The sequence below is a fragment of the Triturus cristatus genome, chromosome 2_2 (genome assembly GCF_964204655.1).
Source record: "Triturus cristatus chromosome 2_2, aTriCri1.1, whole genome shotgun sequence".
Lineage (NCBI taxonomy): Eukaryota > Metazoa > Chordata > Amphibia > Caudata > Salamandridae > Triturus > Triturus cristatus.
In genome coordinates, this window is record NC_140582.1 from 1,086,751,124 (window position 1) to 1,086,772,976 (window position 21,853).

At 46.0% G+C, this 21,853-nt stretch overlaps 1 protein-coding gene across 3 annotated transcripts in view; it reads right to left on the reverse strand.

Moving 5' to 3' along the window:
- Window positions 1-21,853, reverse strand: part of ST3GAL5 (ST3 beta-galactoside alpha-2,3-sialyltransferase 5) — a 495,924-nt gene that overhangs the window by 141,689 nt on the left and 332,382 nt on the right. The window lies entirely within an intron of this gene.

Consider the following 21,853-nt stretch of genomic DNA (forward strand, 5'->3'; position numbering starts at 1 on the left):
CACCTTGCCCGGGGTGAGGTAGGCCCTATGTAGCACATAAAAGTGGATCAACTGAAACCGGGCGTTCCCAGAACACTTCCAAGCCCGCTCTACTAATTCCCCCCATGGCTTATCCCCGATGAGCTCCCCCAAGTCCTCCTCCCACTTGAGACGTAGGGTCACCAGTGGTTTTCACAGGCTGTGGGCAATCCGCCTGTAGAGACATTTGACCGCCTTGAGCGTTCCCGTCGCGATTGCAACATATTGGCATGCCAGCGAGGTCTGAGGTTCTGCCATCCCCTCCCGCCAGTGTCTCCTAATGGCTGCCGTCAGGGCGGCATGGAGCAAAAAATCCCCTCGCGGTATATCATGGCACTCCATCAGGTCATTAAAAGGAAGGAGGGTGCCGTCCTCAAATAGGTCCCCTACCACAAGTATCCCAGTCTCCTCCCAGTCTCGGAGTCTACCCCAATCACCACCGTGTGGCAGGGCCTCACACACTACCAACGGGATCTCCGGAGCATAGGGGGTACGCATGCCCGAGTGCCTGGCCAAACGGTTCCAGCACTTGCGCACCACCTGTAAGTCAGTCGGGAGCTCCCTATTCCTTGTGGGTAAGCACAGCAGTACCCGGGATAGAAGCGCCAAAGGAGGGTCCGGACCATTCGGCCCCCTCTCGATGTCGAAGTCTGCCCGCCATCCACTTAGTGAACCACTGGAACTGAACCACGGCCTCTGCCTTTGACGTTGTTTCCACGGTATCCACCTCTATTATTTTTATTATAGGTGGTCTGTGTACCTCCTTTAGTGTACTGCGACTGTTGGGAGTTTTGGCTTTTAGATGGTCCTCTGTTGCTGGAGCGTCGAAAGGACCCACTCCGAAACTGCTGTGATTGCAGAGCCCCCATAGACTTTGCAGTCTCCGTATCCTTTTTAAGTTTTTCTAGGGTGGTGTCAACCTCGGGGCCAAAGAGGGAGTTAGGGTTGACAGGTTGATTGAGTATAGTTGTTTGTATTGCTGGTTTGAATCCAGAGATTCTTAACCAAGCATGCCGTCTTAACATGACGCTGGTGTTAATAGCCCTAGCTGCAGTGTCAGCTGCGTCAAGAGCGAACTTAATGGAAGCGTTGCTTATAAGCTTCCCTTCTATAATTAGTGACTCTGCTCCTTCTTTATACTGATCTGGGAGGTGCTGTAGCAGTGTCTCTAGGGTATCATAATGTGCCCTGTCGTATCTAGCCAGAAGTGCCTGAGTGTTGGCAATTCTCCAGATGTTAGCTGCCTGTGCAGCAACCCTCTTTCCTGATGTTTCCAAGACCTTAGACTCTTTGTCTGGGGGAGGAGCATCACCCGTTGTCTGTGAATTGGCTCTCTTCCGAGCATTGGAAACCACCAATGAGTCTAAAGGCAACTGTCCTTTTATGTAGGCAGGGTCCACAGGAGCTGGCCTATATTTTTTTTCAATTCTAGGGTTAAGGACTCTCGCCCTTGTGGTCTCCTTAAAAATGACATTCGCTTGTTTGAGGACCCCCTTCAACATGGGCAGAGTTTTAACAGATCTTTCTGAGGTAGAGAAGGTATCCCTTAGAAAGTCGTCCTCAATAGGATCAGTGTGGAGCTGTACGTCATGATTGTTGGCGGCTCTTTCAATTAAGGCATTGAAAGCAGCCGTATCCTCTGTAGGAGATGTTTTCACCACATATGCCTGTGTGTCTGGAGCAGTATGTGGGTCCCCTGCATCAGTATTGTCCACCCAAGGTTGGTTTTGGTCTTCAGGGTCAGTGTCCATAGGATAAGTGCCCTCCATATCACCAGCATCTCCAGCATCCACATTAGAGTGTGTGGGTGAGAATGACTGAGGTTCTGTGGCACAATATTGAATTTGTTCCACTAGAACTGGTGATGTGGTTCTTTTCTTCTTTAATGGAATTTTGTAGGGTTCCATTGGTGTCTCTGTTACTATTTTCCGTTTGTATATGGAAAGTCTACCAGTGTTGGCGTCAATAAATTGCCTGGGATCCTCATCGTCGTGAGGTATTGCAACAGCTCTCTTTTCAGTTTGTATTCCTGTCGGTGCCTCGACATTTTTCTTCGGGTCGATAGGTGCTTGTGGGTCGAGGCCCTTCTTGGCGTCAAACATTTTTGGTCGCACCGCTGGTGGGAGTCCGAACTTGATGTGCGTCGACGCAATGTGAACCACGCTGACCGTTTTTGGCTGCGGGGCTGCTTTTGCGCCAATCATGGAAGCCTTGTCTTGGATGCGTAATAACGACTCCGACACCTTCTGCTTTACAAAGGGAGACAGTGCCGTGGATTGGACACGGTCCTTCGACGCCTTTTTCGTTGTGGCATCAAGCCCCGTACCAGATGTTGTCTTCTGGACACGAAGACTGAAATGGGGTGGCTCTCGAGGGCCGCTCTCCATATGTGTGTCGACGCTCCTTGGCGTCGATATCTTCGGGTCGGCAACCTTGACCTTGATTGTAGGTGCCGCACTCGGCTCGACTTTCGTAAGACTCCTCTCGGCGTCGACAGCCTTCTTTTGTGTCTTCGGCTCCGAGGGCTTCGAGGCCTTGTTGCCGTGTAGAGACTTTTTCCCTTTCGGTTTCGGTGCCGTTGCCTTCAGTTTCGATTCTCGTTGATCGAGTGATGGCGCTTTCGATACCGACGGCTCTTTAGGATAATTCGACGCCGGGGATTTATGCGGGGCGGAAGAACGAGAGGAATGATCTTGGGTAAGGCCTTGTGGCGATCCCGCAACCTGAGCCTTATCGAGTGTCTCTTTGGGCCCTGAGTGGACCTGTGGGCGTAGCTCCTCTTCCGAGCTATCCTCCTCGGCCCCAAGGGCCTCCTCGTCGTCTCCTACCTGTTCGACGACTTCATCTTCCTCTTCATCTAGAATATGTTCGTCCTCGGCATCATAGTCGGAGTCACACTCCGACGCCGGATCTGATATCTCTCCTTGAACTTCAAGGTCCACGACCTCCTCATCTTCGGTCCCGAAGATGTTGTCCGGGTTTGGCGCCGCTTTTTGCGCCTCGAGCCGAGCTGCTCGACAAATGCGAAGGGTTTTCTTCGATCGAAACCTGGAGCACGCCATACAGGTGGCTTTGTCGTGGTTTGGAGAGAGGCACTTGTTGCACACCGGGTGCACGTCGAAGCGAGCATACTTAGCGTTGCAAAGAGGGCAACGCTTGAAGGGGCTATTCGATGTCTTTGGTTCCATCGTCGATCTTGATTGGCTCTGACGTCGAAGGGCAAATGGCTAACTTCGATGAAGATACTCGGCGCCGAACGAAAACGATACCGACGCGTAAAAGGCTTAAATACTCTAAGAGCTAAGATTAGGACATCCGAACCCAATGGCGGAAAAAAACAATCTAAGGATGGAGGGGATGCCCATGCGCACTGTAGTCCAGGGGAGGAGCCACCTATCTCGTGATACTTCGAAGACTCTTCCAGGACAACAATGTGCAATCATCCGGACCCAACACTAGGCGGCGATCTATGCACAGATATGAATTCAGCAGCCCACATGCCTCGAACCCATAAATTAGGTAATGGTAGCATCGCTTATTTAAGTTTAGAAATTGCAGAAGGGTGGTGTGAAACACTACAGAAAAAAATATTTATTACTATTGCTCCTGAAATTCCTGTATAAAATCAAGTCTATAATTTCCTTATTAGAGTCAAGATGTGACGTCTAGTCACATGTAATAAATTGACATGGTAGCTCTACTGAAATAACGTGTTACTGTTGAGTTGTGATATCATAATTCCTGCTGCCATCAGACACTATTAACTGCTGAGCAGCTTCTTTCTTGGGGCTGTAAATTAAAAATCAAATGGCTGCGGTGTCTTGATTATGCCACGTCTAGTGGAGCATGTATGTGTATACATTATAATGCAGGGGCCGCGGCAAGGTCGTGGTGCATACATGTAGATGCTTGAACACACGTGCATATTCATCATTACGCTTACGGTATCGTATATCCAGAGTAGCTTTTCGGACCACTCTCCGGTGCTCCTGGAACTTTTCGTGCCAGACTACTCCGGACAGGCCTTCACATGGCGACTTTCGACTGGAGCACTGAAGGACCAAGTGTTTTGTGACTATTCGTCAGGCGATAGTCAACTTTTTGGGTTGCAATGCGCATACGGTGGGGTCCGCCTCTGTGCTGTGGGAGGCTTTTAAAGCAGTGATCAGAGGGGAATGCATAGCCAAGCAGGCGGCAGTCCTTCGGGCGATTAAGGGGGAACTACAGTGACTTGAGACCGAGATCAGAGGACTGGAGAGTGACTATTTTGCATCTCGGGGAGCAAAAGTAATGGGAACATTTGTTGGAAAATAGATGAGTTTGAGGAGGCCTCAATTCGAGAGACGCATTACCTGGACAGAGAGGCGTGATGTGTAGGGAGACTGGGCAGGCAAGACCGTAGCGGGTCTTTATAATAAACCATGGGTGGATGATTACATTGTTGAACTTTGAACAAATGAGAGGGAGCTGGCGACTGGGCAGGCAGCAGTACAGGAGGAAATGCTTCCCTTCTACACATCCCTTTATAGGGTGATGAAGACCTGTACCCCTTTGGATTACAACTTCTTTTTCGATGCGATCCAATTGCTTTGGTTAGACAAGGGGCATCCGCAGTTCCTGGATGAGCCATTTACGGTGGAGGAGATTATCCATATCATCAGGTCACTCCCGGGAGATAAGGCCCCGGGCCTTGATGGCGGCTTTTTTTTTTTTGTTCACGAGTATGCAGCCCTTCTGGCTCCCCATCTCTTAATCATGTATAGTGAATCATTGGAAAAAGGCTAACTGCCCCTCTCGCTTAGAGAGGTGCTTATGGTTACTATCTTGAAGCCTGATAAGGACTGTCAGTGCTGCGAATCATGCCGACCACTGTCCATGATCAATGCGGACAGTAAAATTGTGGCTAAGCTGATTGTGTTGCGGCTTCTCCCCTTGCTCCCTCTCATTGTGCGCCCGAACCAGTCGGGCTTTGTGCCTGGTAGAGCTACGACACACAATTTGTGCACATTATTTTGCAATCCTTCAGGAGATGGAGCCTTCCCTTGCAGCTGCCGCTATATTCCTTGACGCAACTAAGGCATTTGATTTGCTCAAGTGGCTGCATCTGTTCACTCTGTTAGTGCGTCTGGGTATTAGTCACACATTTCTGAAACCCCTCAGGCTTCTCTATGCTAGGCCCATTGCGTGCCTGCGGATCAACCGTGTAATCTCCCCCTCTTTTCCGGTTCTTCGGGGCACGAAGCAGGGTTGCCCACTCTCGCCTATCCTATTTGCCATCACTATGGAGCCCTTGGCTGCGCATCTTCGGCAGCACCATGCGCATCGGGCAAGGCGTTCACTCCGCGTCGGTGCTGGTGTCCATGTATGTGGAAGACGTCACCCTATATATTAAACACCCTGACAGGAACATATATCCCTTGATAAGAGAATTTACAAGATTTGGAGGTCTGTCCGGAATAGTCATCAGCTGGGCCAAATCGGTGATTTTTCTGCTAACGGGCACAACAGAGGAGTTCACCTTTGAGTTCCTTCTCTGTTGGGTGAGGGAACACAAGAAATACCTGGGGGTGTGGCTAAGTCGGGAAGTTGAGGTCTTACGGAGGTCCAATTATGGCTCCTTAATGGAGAGCCTAGTGGCCGCTGGTCGAGACTACCGCTTTCATTGGAAGGGAGATTGGCTATTGCAAAAATGATTATATTGCCCAAGTTTCTATATTTGTTTATTAACTTTCTGCTTCCCCTCACTTGGGACTTTTGGCTGAGCCCACAATCGCTTTGGAGATCCTTACCCTTCCTTTTGAGCAAAGCGGACTTGGCGCCCCAGATATGAACCTCTATTACTACGGTGCTCAGGTGCAGTTTGTACATTATTGGCTTTACCCCACTCAGTTTATGGCCCATATGGTGCCGGTGAACGACCATGCACCCCACTCACTTGATACGGTCCTGTATAGAGATCAGCTATTTAGGCCTGTTATGAGTTGTGACATCGGGCTAAGCTGGACATGCTGTTTGCCCCCATCAATCCCTGTAATCGGATACCCCGCCCTTCCCTTTTCTCAAGAAATGCACACGCAATAGACCGAGGAGGCTCCGGATTACCACTATGAGTGTGTCGTTCCCAGATGGCCCATTCACAGAGCTGCAACAGGTCATTGGCAAATGGGAAATAACCATATTGGAATATTTCACTTATTTACAACTCAGAGCAGAGCTACAAGCAAACTATGCGTCGTTTCCTGCCACTCCCTCTACGTTTCAAGCCCTTGAAAGCTTTATTGGAAAACCGCTGAATGCCGCGCAGGGCCCCTGTCATTGTTCCTGCTTGCCGGGAGCAGTGGGAGGTTTTATTGGTCACCCCATAGCGGATGACAGGCTTGCTGTGTGCAGGTGAGGGCATTGTCACCCAACTATAGACTGTGCCTAATACACTAAGTTTTTGCATAGACTGTATCAAACTCCGGAGTGGTTGCGCAAGCGTGGCCTGGCAGATGAGGCGAAATGTGTTCGGTGCATCCCGTGCGTGAATTTCCTGCACTTGGTACGGGAATGGCCTGAAATTCATTTGTAAATACTGGGAGGCCCTTTTAGAAGCTTTGCGTGAGAGGGCGGGGCTGCGGCTCGAGTGTGGTCCCTTCGCTTTATTGTGGTATGTTAAGGAGAACCCCCCGGAGTTTCGTAGACTGATTGCACCGCTGCTGCTGGGCAAGCGACGAGTGGCGATGTGTTGTGGTCGCCGCCTGTGCCGCCGCCTGGAAGACTGGCTTTGCCATGCTGCGTACCGAGGACCAACTGTCTGTGCCTGGGATTTGATGGCGCTTGTGGAGAGGTGTGGCTCACTGGTTAGAGGCGGCAGACCCGTAAGCAGAGAATCGGCCAGGGACCAGGGTTCAATTCCCGACGCGGCAGGGTCGTGGACCAGGGTCAAAACGGACTCGATAATTCTCGCCTCGGTACCTACACTAACCAGGAACACACTCGGCAACTCTGGGCATTAAGCTTGCCTCATCTCTACAACGGCCCCCCACAGACGCCAGGGATGCCTGGTTTCACCTTGGAGATACCCAGAAAGGGATCATCTCACAGGGATAGCCAGGACGGGTTCCCCAGCGGTCTACAGCGCCAGGACGCCCCGTTGCTGGGGCAGCTGTGCGCTTTACAAGTCTACAACATTTCATGCTCGCCCCAAGACATTTGGGGGCCCTTTCAGGCTTACATGCTCCTGCAGAGCTCTGCTGACCCTCAGTCCCCTGAGATGGGTGGGTTGATTGGAGGTGCCACATCAATCCGGGGGGAGTGCTGACTGATGTGTGCCTGCAGTTGTGCGAGATGTTGCGTCTCAGTGACCTGCAGTCATACTTGGCTACTGTTTGCTAGGATCGATCTATCATTTGGGCTTCCCTCTCCCCCCGTCTTCCCCTTTATTTCTTGTCTCTTATTCCTTCTGTTCCTGGTTTTAACTAGTTTGTCGAAGCTGCTGGGTGGACTCGCCTCCAAAGCCTGCTATATAAGGGAATAGGTCTTGTAATGCTGTTTACTTCTTCACTTTATAATTTGCAATATTTTTGTATTCTGCCCTTGGCTGTGCGGCTCTGCCGTGGACTTACTGCACGTGTATTTCTCGAGCCTAAAATTCAATAAACAAATTTAAAAAACGCTGTCACAGAGATGTGCACCTAACCACATTCATGGAGTGGGCTTTGGGTGCCCCATTTTCAATCACTGGCTTTGTTCAACTAGCTACTAAAGACTTTGGGAGCCATTTCTTCGGTCATCTCAGTGGAGTATTCATCTCGCACCTACTTTTATTGGCTGTTTGAGCATATCTATCACCTGCACTTCAGTGCTTGCATTGAACTGCAAGCACAGGGTCCTTCCCGGTCCCTCTAGAATGTCTCACTCTAAAGTTCTATTTGTTGCAGGTATTAGCACATTAACCAAAAGCTATGTATATTGTCAATGCTTATTGTTTTTTATGAATGCTGATCGACATCAACACATTGTTTTTCGTTTTGCTGAAGTTGATCAGATTTGGCAAAAACTGCTGGCAAAGCCAAATATTCAGGTAACATCATTAAAAGGCAAAACCTATTTTTTCAGCAGACTCCCTTGTGCGCTGCCACCACCCTCCCAGCCCCTGCATTGATCGCTCACCGCTTCTGTGTTGCTGTCCCTCCTCTGTGTGCTTCTTTCCAATGTAAGATTTATGCATAAGTGGTTGTCCCACAAAACTTGAAATCTGCACTTTCAAATGTGTGGAAGTTACACATTTTTAAGTTGAGCCAGTTTGCAAAAGACCAGTTGTCAGCTTACCAAATAGTTAAAGAGGGGCTTGCATCTCACCAGCCTTTGTCACTCGCATTTGCTCGACTCTTATTCAATGTCTTTCCTTGCCCAGCTTCTCCACCTTACGTTGTCAATCCACTGGAGCATAACTGGTTTACCATCTATCTGATTTGGCTTGCTTCCATCCATCCACTGGTGCCTTTTAGGAAACTACTTTTTTTATTTTAGCTTAAGCGTGCATGTGTTTTTCAGCTATCTCCCTTGTGTGCTTTTCCCCTATCAAATACCTGCTTCCAGAGCTCTATGTTGTTGGGTCTCTTGTGTTTCAAGCGGTCTTCTGTGCTTTCCTCCACAAAACGTCCTTCCTTCCACACACTTGGTGTTGCTTTTTCGCTTGTGTGCTTCTCCCTGCCCAACGATCTCTCAGGTGCAGCTTTTCCCCTCTCACTCTCACTTCATGTTGCTTCCCCCAGCTCCTCTGTTGTCCCCTTTTTTATATTTTATTTTTGATTTATTTTGGGCAGAGGAGAATAGGATAACGTAGCAAATTCCTGCTGGCCTCTCTGCCTTAAATAAGTGCTTTTGTGCTACTTCTTCATTATTTTTATTTACCGATCCATCACAAATCCGTACATAAAAAATGGCACCTGTAACATTTTGTAGGTGCACTTTGCATTTATGTATGCTCACACCCATCATCATGCCTGCACATGCCTTTTGTCTTTTTGCTTTATTTAATATATTTAGCTTGGCCATGCTGCACAGTACCGTACTGATGCAGTACAGCATTGCCGAAAGAAAATGGCAAAGCCAATAGGTTCAAAAGGCGAGTCCTATTGGCATTGCCAATGCTTGTTACCCTTGTGGACTTCAAGCATTCATTCTTTTTTTAGACACTTTTTATTGTGCAAATGCCTGTCATTCTTTATATATGAGATGTAATGTTTAGCAGTATAAATCCTAGAGGCTTGCTTGTCGAGACGTGGTCCATGCAGGATGTCAAGGAGTTGATCTTCCAGTCAATCGATCATAGACTGTGCTTCATATCCTGAAACATGACTCTAAAGTTATGGTACCTCATGGAATCGGGGAGTCCAGTGTCACCCCCCCTCAACCGAGCTCTTAGTCTTCATCCGCTCTATGGGTGGTGTGTATAGGGTTAAAGGATAGCATGGCTTGTTTTGCCTCGATTTACCCATCTTGACACAACAGGGCGTACACTAGAAGTAGGCACTCTGCTTTGGGGCACACAGGGCACAGCAGACGGCCTGTCATGCAGGTGTTAACAGGAAAGCAACCAAACAGGACTCGCAATGTTGTATGCCACCATGTTTTCACCCACGTAACATTGCAGCACACTCCAGAGACAACAACCAGTCCCTAAGTACCCAACCAAAGTCCACCAGCAAAAGTGTTCCAGAGTCAAATCAGAGGTACAAAGTCAGTCAGCACGGACGAGCAATAGGCACCCAAGCTGTATCAGTGCTTCATGACACAATGGAGGTAATGCTACAGTCGCATCACACACAAGAAGAATCCAAGATGAAGGAAAAGGCACAACCTCTGGCTTCCACCACATCACGCATCCACAGCAATATGGGGCACACTGCCACCACCCTCTTCCGTTTACAGCTGAGGCACAGGCTTCACAGTCGTCCTCTAGAAACAATGAAGGTGGGCCAGTAGAGCCTCGCGGGTACCCTTTCTAACAGCAGATGCTCATCTCACTGGGAAGGGCTCCTACCATCAGCCCGTGGGCCCACAATCTGTCCGCCACACCACCACAGGAGCAAATGTTGCCAGGGCCAACCCGAAGCTCTACAGACCAGACAGCAGAATCTACTTGATTGCTGACCACCAACAAGGTCACAAATGCAGTTGGGTGCTAGACGCACAGGTGGATGCAGTGGCAGCAGCTACATGAACCAAGCTTTTGTCAGTGACAACATCATCTTCCCCCACAGACACAGTTCCATGCGCTGTGGGTCAATTCCAAGGAGGAGGTTGGTCAGTTGGTCTACAGCCGTAGTAGCGGTCAATGGCACACCAAAGTGCTAATTCGGGAAAGAGTGTGTGAGCGGATAAATGAGCCATACTACATCTTTGAGCCCATCTAACTACACCCCTCTTCTCCTGTCAATCTGACACTGTCTACTAGTTGCACGAAGCACATCCAAAATCACAAATAAATTGAAAAACTGTCTTAGAACTTAAGGATTTCTAAAGGAATGTCAGACAATGGGATACATGATATCTTCCTGTAAATCACACCATTTCACACATCAACTCTGCTTAGCGGCAATTGATCTTTGTATGTAGCAGAGCTAGGAATGGCGGGTGATAGAAAGGAAAGGAAGTCTATGAAAAAAATACACCAAGGAAATCAAGCTGAGCAGCTTTTCTTTACTCATATGCTAGGCTCTGACATCCAAAGTAGAACAATCAAATTATTAAACACAGGAAGCATGGAGTTCGATAATGCAATGTGTTTTCCAGTATTGGCTACTGCAGAAGTCCACAGTTTTGTAGCCCTGTAAATAACTCCACTCAGGCTAGAGCCATCCGATGGAAGAAATACGAAGACAACCTTGAGGGTTTATGAATCCAGGCCATCAATTTACACCACGGCCAGAGTAGTATCCCTAAGGAAGTCATGCTCTTGCCGATTCCAAGTGGCAATGCGTGCATGCACCTGGAATCACAAGGTGTAGGAACACTCGCCAAAATTATCTGGTGCATTTTCACACCTGGCAAAATCAATTTATGTAATCCTAAATAGAGGTAGTTCTGTATGCCACACCAACAGGCCATCAAGTTAACCGGTTCCAAAGGCTCTAGGCAGGCAACATCTTTTCCATATGCTAGTGCTTTAAAACCAACGTTTGGCTTGAAATGCATACACCAAAATAGCAAAGAAGGTCCCTATGCCTGCGTAATGTTCCATCTCTCCGCCTGATGTGACGTAGTAAACTATTTCATATCCCTGCCTCGCGTTCCTCTTGGCACTACTATTGTTACCATGTAGTCTCAGCCTTTCTTGGTTTACACTCACTTTGCTCTGTTGCTCTGGCTACAAGCTAGGTTGATGCATCTATTAACCTATCCATGAAAAATGTATTTTATCCCCAACCCCTTTTTAATTGGGAGCCCCATCTTCGCTCTGTTGTGAGACTCTGCTCTTCTGCAGTCCCCTGGCACTGCTTCTGTCACCAGCAGGCATATATAACGAAGGCTGTCTGCTCATCCTTTAATTTAGGCGAAGGTGTCCTTGACCATAGCTCACTGCAAACTTCAGACAAGCGTCTGTTCAATTCATGTCCTCCACACCCATCAATCTACCCCAGTCCCATCTCAAATCATGGAGAAATGCTACTTTAGCTCGACTGGCCATGCAGACTCACCTGTCCATTTGAGCCTCTGCCAGAAGCAGAAAAATGAGGTAAGGAAGCAAATATACATTCCTAATTCTCTGCTGCGTCCTAAACCTTCATTTTCTTGCAAATACTTTCCCAAACTTTTGAAGAATATGATGCGATTTTTCTTCATTTGCTTTTACTTATCACAACAGCTCAATGATTTTAGATACTAGCAAGGTTTAAAGGTTTCATATGGTTATAATTACTCCCTTTAACCAGTCTATGTTTCACATCACCATCCAAGCGCCCCTCTTTGAAAGATTGAGGTTGCTCAAGTCTACGGCCATGTATATGTATGCACAGTGTCCGCCATTGTTCAGAAACACGTTAAACAGCATGCAGTAATCGCTAGATCCCACGTGTACTTCCATCGTGGTGCCTGTCGCCTGGCCTGTTACAGAGTGTACCACAGCTAAGATATCCCCTTAGGTGCAGGCTAGGTGACTAGCTGTCCCAAGAGAGTCCTCTTCTATATTTAGAGATCAAGCTAATCGCCAAAATATCAGGGGACCTGAGAATACAGTAAGAATTTAAGTGTGTCAATGCAGAAGGAGCACTGCAAAGCAACACTGGATACACAAAAATATAGAGATATTAATATGCCTCATATAGAAACAAATATAATCTGGCAAGATAATCAAAGACCATAAAAATTTAAGAGGAGAAGCGTTCTGCCTCTAATAACACAAGCATCGACATTCAAGATTTTTCTTTTTCACCATGCATGGTAAACGGAGTGGGAGGAATTAAAAAAAAATAATAATTGTTTGTAAATATTTTTATGGATCTTGCAAGCACGAGGAGATGATGGACGGAGTGCTGACATTTTTCAGACACTCACCTCCAGTCACAGATTTGGGTTTAATCCATCATCGTTTTTTTTAGCTCACTTCGCCACCTCAGTTCAGACCCAACCATATGCAAATCAGTCTTGACCCTGTTCCTCAAGGGAACAGTCCAGCCCGAACTGCCAAGCCAGGTCTTCCCTTGACCAGAGCAAGCATCCTGGGACCTGTTTCGGGGTAACACCCCTCATCAGCCAAGCTTACTGGAATCCAGTGGCAAAGTGAGCAAGGGACCTATGTATGGGCATAGCCTGCCAGCTTAGGACGAACAAAGAAAACGCAAGGAGATGGACGGGGTGCTGAAACGTTTCAGACACTCACCCCCAGTCACAGATCTGGGTTTAATCCATCATCGTTTTTTTTAGCTCACTTAGCCATCCAAGTTCAGACCCAGTCAAATGCAACTCACTCTTGGCCCTTGAAGTCTTCCCTGGACCGAAACAAGCATTCTGGGACCGGTTTCGGGGTATCTGTTTCTGGGTAACACCCCTCATCAGCCAGGCTAGCTTGAATCCAGTGGCAAAGTGAGCAAGGGACCAGACTCCCATGGATGAACAGAAAGTTCAAGATAGCCTGATCTATAAAGCTCAGTGTGGGAGGCAGGCTAAATCCCTGTCAAGTCCTGTCAAAGCACACAGCCAACAGTGGTCCTTGGCTTTCTACAGCAAAGAAATACATGATCGATGATAGAACAAATCTGGAAAAAGTTTGCTCCCCTACTGTAATTTCCTAATTTTTATTTTATGTTTTTGTTGTGGTTTTACTTATATTCTTACATCTTTTTCCTTGCCCATGTGTATTACCTTACTTCCCTTGCCTGTGTTGCTGGGCTGTGTCCTGCATTCTATTTGTCATAGCTTAGCAACAGAATGCTGGGGAGGTTGGAGATTGATCCCACGTAGTTGTAAGTCAACTTCTGTCTGGACTGGTGATCTCTTCACTGTATCTGAGAATAAACCTCCTATACTTATTGGATTGCTCCTTGGACTTCTTTTATCCTTTGGATCTTCTTTACACTGGCAACGAGTTACACCGGCTTGGGGACAGAAATTGATGACCACCAGTTTCCCCAATCAAACCTATTACCTGTTTCCAGCGCCTAATCTATGAAATTCAGGTACTCTGCCTATTGGAATATACTTATTGACTGGTTGTTTTCTTCATCATATTACTTAAATGCTCTCCTACTATTACTGACTGTGCGCTGTTGGAGGCGAAAAGGATAAAGCTTTTACGTTTAAATCATTCGGCTGCAGTGGACTAAAGTTACTCTAAACTTATTTGAACTGTTTTTGACACATCAATAATTTGATGCTTGTTTTGGCTGTGCCTGCATTTGTCCTGACCCACTTCTATGAAATGAGCAAAAAGTGTCAACGGTTGGTCTGCACGTTATTTGTGGGACACAACTTAAGGAACTCTTGTGCTGTGTGTGACTCAACGTCTTGTTAGCCTGCGTTTCAATTTGGAGACATGATTGTGGAGCACCTGGGTTGCGTGTAACCCTGTAATTCTCCCAGAAGATACATTTCGACAAACTTCTAGTGGAAAATGAGCAACTACCATTTCTAATTTTTTTTAAATGACTTCACGCGCTGAAGAACGCTCACTTGATACTCGAGCGCTATTCCGTGACGCGCGTTTCCTCACTTTTGGCTTCATCGTTCTGAGCGGCATTTACGTGCCTTGAACCACCCGGCTGACGCGACGTGCCATCTTCTTTTAAACATCAGACCCTGCCAATCGCATTTTGCCAACCACTCCATTTATCAACTATCCAACACTGCTTGCTACGCGTATCAGTGATACGCACACTTATGCCTGCACGTGAATATTTTAAAAGGAAGTGATTGCCACCATGCGTGTCAGTGATGCGCACTTTTAATTTGACTTTATACTATGTTCCTTGCGTGTCAGTGATACGCACACTTCTGACATCGCATGAACTTGCATACATTTCCTACCACATTGCGTGTCAGTGATGCGCACACTTTTAAATGGATTTTTTTGTTTTTCACCACAAAGTTTTGGTGTAGTAGGCATATATATATATTTGAAATAGTAATGTAATGTTCACCTGCACTTCGTACTCATAATTCACCTGGCATTAAGCATTATTATTTTATTTTTTTTAAGAGTCATTCATATCTTTATCATTGCTCTTCTCTTGTGCTTTCTTAAGGATGGCTTCTTCAGGCATGTCCCAACCACCACAATCCTTAACTGATGTTGGTGATCCTATCTTGCCTTGGAAAAGGTGGAAGCCTCTCTTTGATTCATATGTGTTGGCTACTGGAGGGGAAAAGTTTTCAGCTTTACGGAAACAAGCCACGCTTCTACATAATTTAGGAGTGGAGGGAAGACATGTTTATGACAGTTTACATGAAAATCCATTAGGGCGAGGAGAGGGTGAACCTGAAAATATTTATGACATGTCTGTTTTGATGCTTGAAAATCATTTTGGTTCTAAGATTAATGTGGTATTAGAACGTCACAAGTTCTTCTCTAGAATCCAAGGTAAACAAGAAAAAATTAGCAGCTATGTAGCTACCTTAAAAACACTGGCTCGCACCTGTGAATTTGAACATCTTACAGATTCGCTTATAAGAGATCAAATTTTTAGATGCACTAATGACCCAAGAGTCCAGCAAAAGCTTCTTGCTAAAAATCCTGACCTTAAGGACACGCTATCCATTGTGGAAAGCATGGAAAATACTAACATGTGGGCACGTGAGATGAAAGTAGAGAAGACTTCTGATGTTACTATTGATGATAGAGCTGTTCATGAAATAAAATGGGATGAGGTTAAGAAAGATGATTCAAAAGGAGGAGTGAAAGGGAATCATAGCAAGAAAGATAAGAAGTTCCCTAGTCCCGAACAACCTTACTTCAGGAATAAGTCTTCTGACCCTGAACATTTTGAATTCAGAAACAATAAGAATGGTTTTAAATGTTTTAGATGTGGAAGTGATATCCATTCACCTAATAGTCCCAGTTGTTTTGCTAGATCTGTGGTCTGCAATAAGTGTGGAAAGAAAGGTCATTACGCACGAGTGTGTCGTAGTGGCAGGAATCAAACAGTACAACATGTTGAACAAGAGAAAAAGTTTATTTGCAGCGTCAGACAAGATGGTGTTGTTGATGGTGATGCACTAGAAATGCCTGAATGTGAAGTGTTGATTGGTGGTGAACGATTTTCTATTCTGGCCGACTTGGGATCACCTTACACTATGGTTGGAGATGCTAATTGGGATGCTGTTTATGGGCTTGAAAAAACTGAACTATTTCCTCCGGACATCAGTCCAGTAGGTTATGGTGGGGTTAAAATTGATGTTTTGGGGTTTGTAATAAGAAAAATTCAGTTCAAGGACAGAGAGACACTTGGGAAAGTATATGTGGCGAAAAGGGGAGATCATCTTTTAGGGTGGAGACACCAAAGAGACATGGGGATCAAGTTAGATCCCAATTCACCAGAAAAAGTGCTACTCTTGTCTCCTTGTTTGTCATCTGATGACATGTGTTCACAATTTCCAAAAGTTTTTTGTGATAAGTTAGGTTTGCTGAAGAATTTTCAACATAAAATTATCTTAAAAGATAATGCTCAACCTTTTGTCAGCAAAGTTAGGAAAGTTCCACACCTGTTGATGGAACCCTTGGATTTAGAACTCAAAAGACCACTCTCGGCATGTGTCATTGAGGAGATTGAGTGCTCTGAATGTGCAGCCCCCATAGTTTTGGCATCCAAAGATGGTGGTAAAGGGATTCGCATGTGTGTGGACTTGTGTGGGTTGAACAAACATATTTGGGTCGACAGGCAACCCTTACCAAATATCTCTCAAACTCTTGCCTTAGTCAAGGATGCCAAGTGTTTCAGTGTTATGGACTTATCTTCTGCCTATCATCAGGTTCCATTACATCCGGATTCCAGGCACTTAATATCTTTTGTGACACCTCTAGGGGCTTTCAGATTTGTTCGTATGCCCTTTGGGTTAGCATCTGCAGCAGCTTGCTTTCAGAGGGTCATGAATAAAGTTTTGGTAGGTTTGCCTAAGGTTTTGATTTTCCAAGATGACATCATGGTTTATGGGAAGGACGTGCAAGATCATGATGATGTACTATGGAAGGTTTTACAACGTCTACAGGAAGCTGGCCTCGTTATCAAAAAAGAAAAGTGTAAATTCAGTGTGTCATCTGTAGATTATTTGGGACACACTATATCTGCTGAAGGAATCAGTCCTAAACTCGATATAGTTGAAAGTATTGTAAGAGCTCCAACACCGGTCAACAAAGACCAAGTTCGTTCGTTTTAAAGGTTTAGCAGAGTTTTGCTCAAAATTCATTCCTAATTTTGCTTGTGTTTCTTCTCCTCTCAGAGTGTTACTCAAAAAGGGTACTCAATTTACATGGTCAGACGATTGTTCTTCTGCTTTCAATTCTATTAAAGATGTAATTAGCCATATGCCCCCTTTGGGACATTTTGATGCCTGCAAGAAAACGATCTTGTCCACAGATGCTAGTATGCTCGGGTTTGGGAGCGGTGCTATCACAGATTGTTGATGGGGAGTTCAGGATTGTTGCCTTCGCCTCTTGGTCACTCAGAGGTGCTGAGGAACGCTAGTCTGTGATTGAGCGGGAGGCATTGGCGGTCTTCTGGGCTATCCATCACTTCAAGTTTTATCTTTGGGGTTTGCCTGTGGTAGTTAGGACTGATCATCGTCCTTTATGCCCAATTTTCACATGCAGGGATACTGAAAATGTTTCCCCGAGAATCAAACGTTGGATGTCAGAATTCAATTTCGTTGTTGAGTATGTTCCTGGATCAATGAATGTTGTGGCAGACTGTCTCTCAAGGTTACCTGTAGATCAATCTGGTGTGGAAGAGGATAACGCTAGTAGGATGGGTACACGAGTCTGCTGTTAGTGTGGATGAATGGTCTTTAGCCTCTCATGATGAAAATGAGTTAGAGTTGGTCAAAAAATTCACGGTTGAGGGTTGGCCAGCATAGAAAGACATACCTGAACATTTGAAATGTTTCATCAATGTGAAAGATGATTTATGTGTCTTTGATGAGAAATTGTTGAGGGGAAATCGTGTAATACCTCCATGTAAACTTAGGAGCAAGCTGATTAACTTAGCCCACGAAGGGCATTTAGGAAGGAATCTGACTAAGACCAGGGTCCGTGAGTGGTATTGGTGGCCAACAATGGATAGGCAGGTTGAAGTGGTGGTAAAAGATTGTTGGGAATGTGCCAATAGTGACAAGACTAAAAAAAATCCTACTGCACCACTATCACCTGTAGAGATTCCCGCTGAACCCTGGTCCAAGTTAGGTTTAGATATTGCTGGACCATTTGAGTCCTTTGCGCATGAGGAGTGCTATGTGTTGTTACTAGTGGATTACACTTCCAAGTGGGTAGTCACCAAGTGTGTGCCTGTTGTGAAAACCAGGACTGTCATGGAGTTTCTTTCTGATGAGTTTTCGAGAGAAGGAGTACCAAAACATCTTATCACTGACAATGGTGTTCAGTTTGTCTCGCATGAGATGAACAGGTTTCTGAGGGAATTGTCCATCATACATTTCAAGACAGCTTTATACTCTCCACAAGCTAATGGTCTGGCGGAAAGAATGAACAAGATTGTTAAGTCCTGTGCCCAAAGAGCAATGCAAACAAGATCCTCACTCAAAAAATTGCTTAGGGAAACATGGTGGGCCACCTCAATACTCACAATTGTTTAACGTCGCTTTCTCCTTTCTCAATTTTGAGAGGGAGGAAACCACATGATAAGTTAAGTCCTGCTTGGCTAAATTTAAATATCAATTATGTACAAATGGATGAACGAGTTGTTTTGAGACGGAAATTTCACCAAGATAAATATAGGAGCAGGTTTGATTCAAGGAATACCTCTTTTCTCAGACATTGGAGAGTGCGTGATGAAGTGTTAATCAAAAGACCTGGTCTCTTGAGGAAGGGACACTCACGATTTATGGGTCCATTCATTATTAAGGAAGTTAGGAAAAATGTTGTTGTTTTGGATTCTGGTGAAGTGTGGAGTATGTCTCGACTAGTCAAATGGGAGCCTGGTTCTGATGCTTTTGAACGTGAATGTAGTCATATGTCTTCCAATGAATCCTGTGACAACTCTGAACCCGAATGTCATAACAATGTTCCTAGTGTTCCTGACCGTGGAGGTCAACGAAGATTGAGATTCAGACCATCCTGGCACAAGGACTATAAAATGTCTTAGAGTAGTTACATTTATTATGTTTTATTTTTGTAAGGGTTTATGCTTAAACTTTCATAGCATAAACATTTGTACATTTTCTTTTTCCTCTAGGACAGATGTGTTACTGTTTTGAATTTAGTTAACATTTCTCTTTGTGCAATTTTTGATATGTTTAGGGAGGGAGATGTGTTGTGGTTTTACTTATATTCTTACATCTTTTTCCTTGCCCATGTGTATTACCTTACTTCCCTTGCCTGTGTTGCTGGGCTGTGTCCTGCATTCTATTTGTCATAGCTTAGCAACAGAATGCTGGGGAGGTTGGAGAATGATCCCAGGTAGTTGTAAGTCAACTGCTGTCTGGACTGGTGGTCTCTTCACTGTATCTGAGAATAAACCTCCTATACTTATTGAATTGCTCCTTGGACTTCTTTTATCCTTTGGATCTTCTTTACACTTTTCTGCTGTGCTTTCTCAGTTTTTTTTAGGTTTTTTTCAAGCAGTTATATGGTTTATTTTGCTATTTTGTTTCATTTTTTGTGTATTTTTACCTTTCTGTGCAGTATCTCTTGCTTTATTTGATTTTAAACTTCCCGACTATGGGCTACACTTGTTTCTTTGGTGGATGTGGCTATGCGCGTTCCCCGTAAAAGAAACGAGAGCTGTAGGGCATTGCTGACTCACAGCAAGCAGCAGACGCGATTCAAATCCTCGGCTGCCTCAGTCTCGACTATGATTTTACTTTGCTGTTAGTACAGTTACATTACAGAATGAAGATAGCAAAACTACCAAACTTAATAAGTAATGACAACACAGATATAGCAGCCCCACCTCTTTATTAAAGTTTTCAGAAGACATTTCAAATCAAAGGCTTATCTGCATAACCTATTAGATACAAATGACCGCAATAATAAATACGGTTTAAAATCCCAAGGACTGGAAGCACATCAACTGAAGCCCTGTGAAGAGGTGGTTTCTTACTACAGTAAGGGCTCTCAGTGGCATAGGGACAATAACGCTTGATTTATTATTCATTTCTGGTGTCATTGTTTTAGAGCCAAATCCATCCTTTGACTGAACCCAAGGAGGGGTGCGCGGGGCATTCATCTTGCGAACCGTGAGGACGATCCTCTTCTTTGAGTCCATTCCTGCAGCTTCACAGCTCCAGTCAGCTCAAATCTAGTAGCCACCTTATGCTTCTTAATACTGCAAAGTATATCGGCTGGACTACAGGCGCAATGCAAAGAAACATCATAGCAATTGATAATCTACTCTTGCCTGGCAACGATGGTGGATGCATAGAGGCAGAAACATCAGTACACAGGGTGTTCGTTGGACTTCTCTTTTCTTTCCGAGAGCTCTCTCCTACAACTATGAACACACCAACAGAACTTTTCTTTTTTTAATGGACGGCACATTTTGAGACATTGTGGACGTACGGGTGACTTTATAAAAGGCCATATAGCTCTGCCTTCGTTGATGCCCACTGAAAAAACTGTTTACGTTTTTAAATAAGTCCAGTCCATCAATCCTCGCCCTTCAAAATCTCAGTTTGGTGGAGGGCGAGCATACACCGGACGACAGGGATGAACTTCTAAGCTAAGTGGGGGCCCGTGTTAAGTGAGTGAAATTTAAAAACCATTATAGTTACCAAATTAAATTTAATGTGACTGGCAGCTATATGGTGTTAAAAGCAGGTGAACGGTGGAGTGGGGAAATTATTGTCCCCCCACCGCCATTGGTGCGGTCAACATGTTTCTACCGTGTGTCCTGGTCGGGTCCGTGGCATTCATCAGGACCTAAAGTAGATAATGGGCTCTGGTCTTACAAGCCATCCGGTGATAAGAAGCCACTAGGTCAAACTCCACAATGACAAGGACTCATAGCGAAGTCCTGAAATAGAGACCTAAATGCCCCATGGGAGGACAGCATAGGGAGGGAAGACCCCTTTGGTCAAACTTACATTCAAGTGCGTCTCCCACCTGTGCACCTATGTGTGTGCTCCTCTCCGATGATGTTATGAGGCTCACCTGGCCCCCCCACACCCTCTCCGGGGAGGAGAAAAACACTAGCACCAGGTTCTACATGGGGGCGATCCCTTGAGGATCGCCCCATTGAGGTTTAATACGCTTTTAATTTTACTTTTGGCATGTGTTTTTAACCTCTGGGCACTCACCCCCCTCCCTCACTTCCCCTCTCTGCTCTTACCTGCACAGCCGATTAGGCGCTGCAGCGGGTTACGGCAAGGATCGCCGCCATCGCGGGGAAAGCCCTGGGTGACGTTGCTCACGCTAGGCCATGCCCACTCTTCACCAGCATAAGAGGATGTCCCTCTCCCGGCCGCGCAGCGGACGCGCGCAGCAGGCGCGCCAAAGGCAAGCCCGTCTGCGCCAGGCCGGGACCCCTCACTATGCCAATTTTGTTACATACTCCTCTGTACATCTGCTAGCTTACTGTGCCAACTGGCCTATTAGCAATTCCTTGGAGGCTCACCTTAACACTCTTGGCATCTTTCAGTCATACTACACCAACTTGCCGCCTTACCTGCTTAGTTCGCAAACATCGGCGTCACCGTCTGTATATATGCAACCGCCGCCCCAACCCCGCGCATGTCCTCCCCCTACGGCCACCGTTTACCTCCTCAATACCCGCTCTGCGGTCAAACATCAAGTGGAGCTCTTTGACTTCCTGGATACCACTAAGCCTGATGTTTTGTTCCTGACCGAAACCTGGTTTACTCCCGACTCTTTACCAGATGTTTTAGCAGCCCTTCCCATCCCGTATTAAGTCCTTCGTGCCGACCGCCCGGAGGGGAAGACTGTGGGTGGAGTGGCGATGATAGTCCGCTCCAACCTCCAGTTCCAACCTCTCCCTCACCCCCCCATTGCAGCAGTTGACTGTCTGATTGTTCGCTCCACCAACCTTGCGACCCCTCTTACCTGTGTGCTTCTAGATCGGCCTCCTCAGACAATGCCCCATTTTATCCCTGCCATACAAGAACTGCTGGCCACTCTTGTTGTAAATAATTCCACGGTATTCTTATTAGGAGATTTTAACTTCTGGCC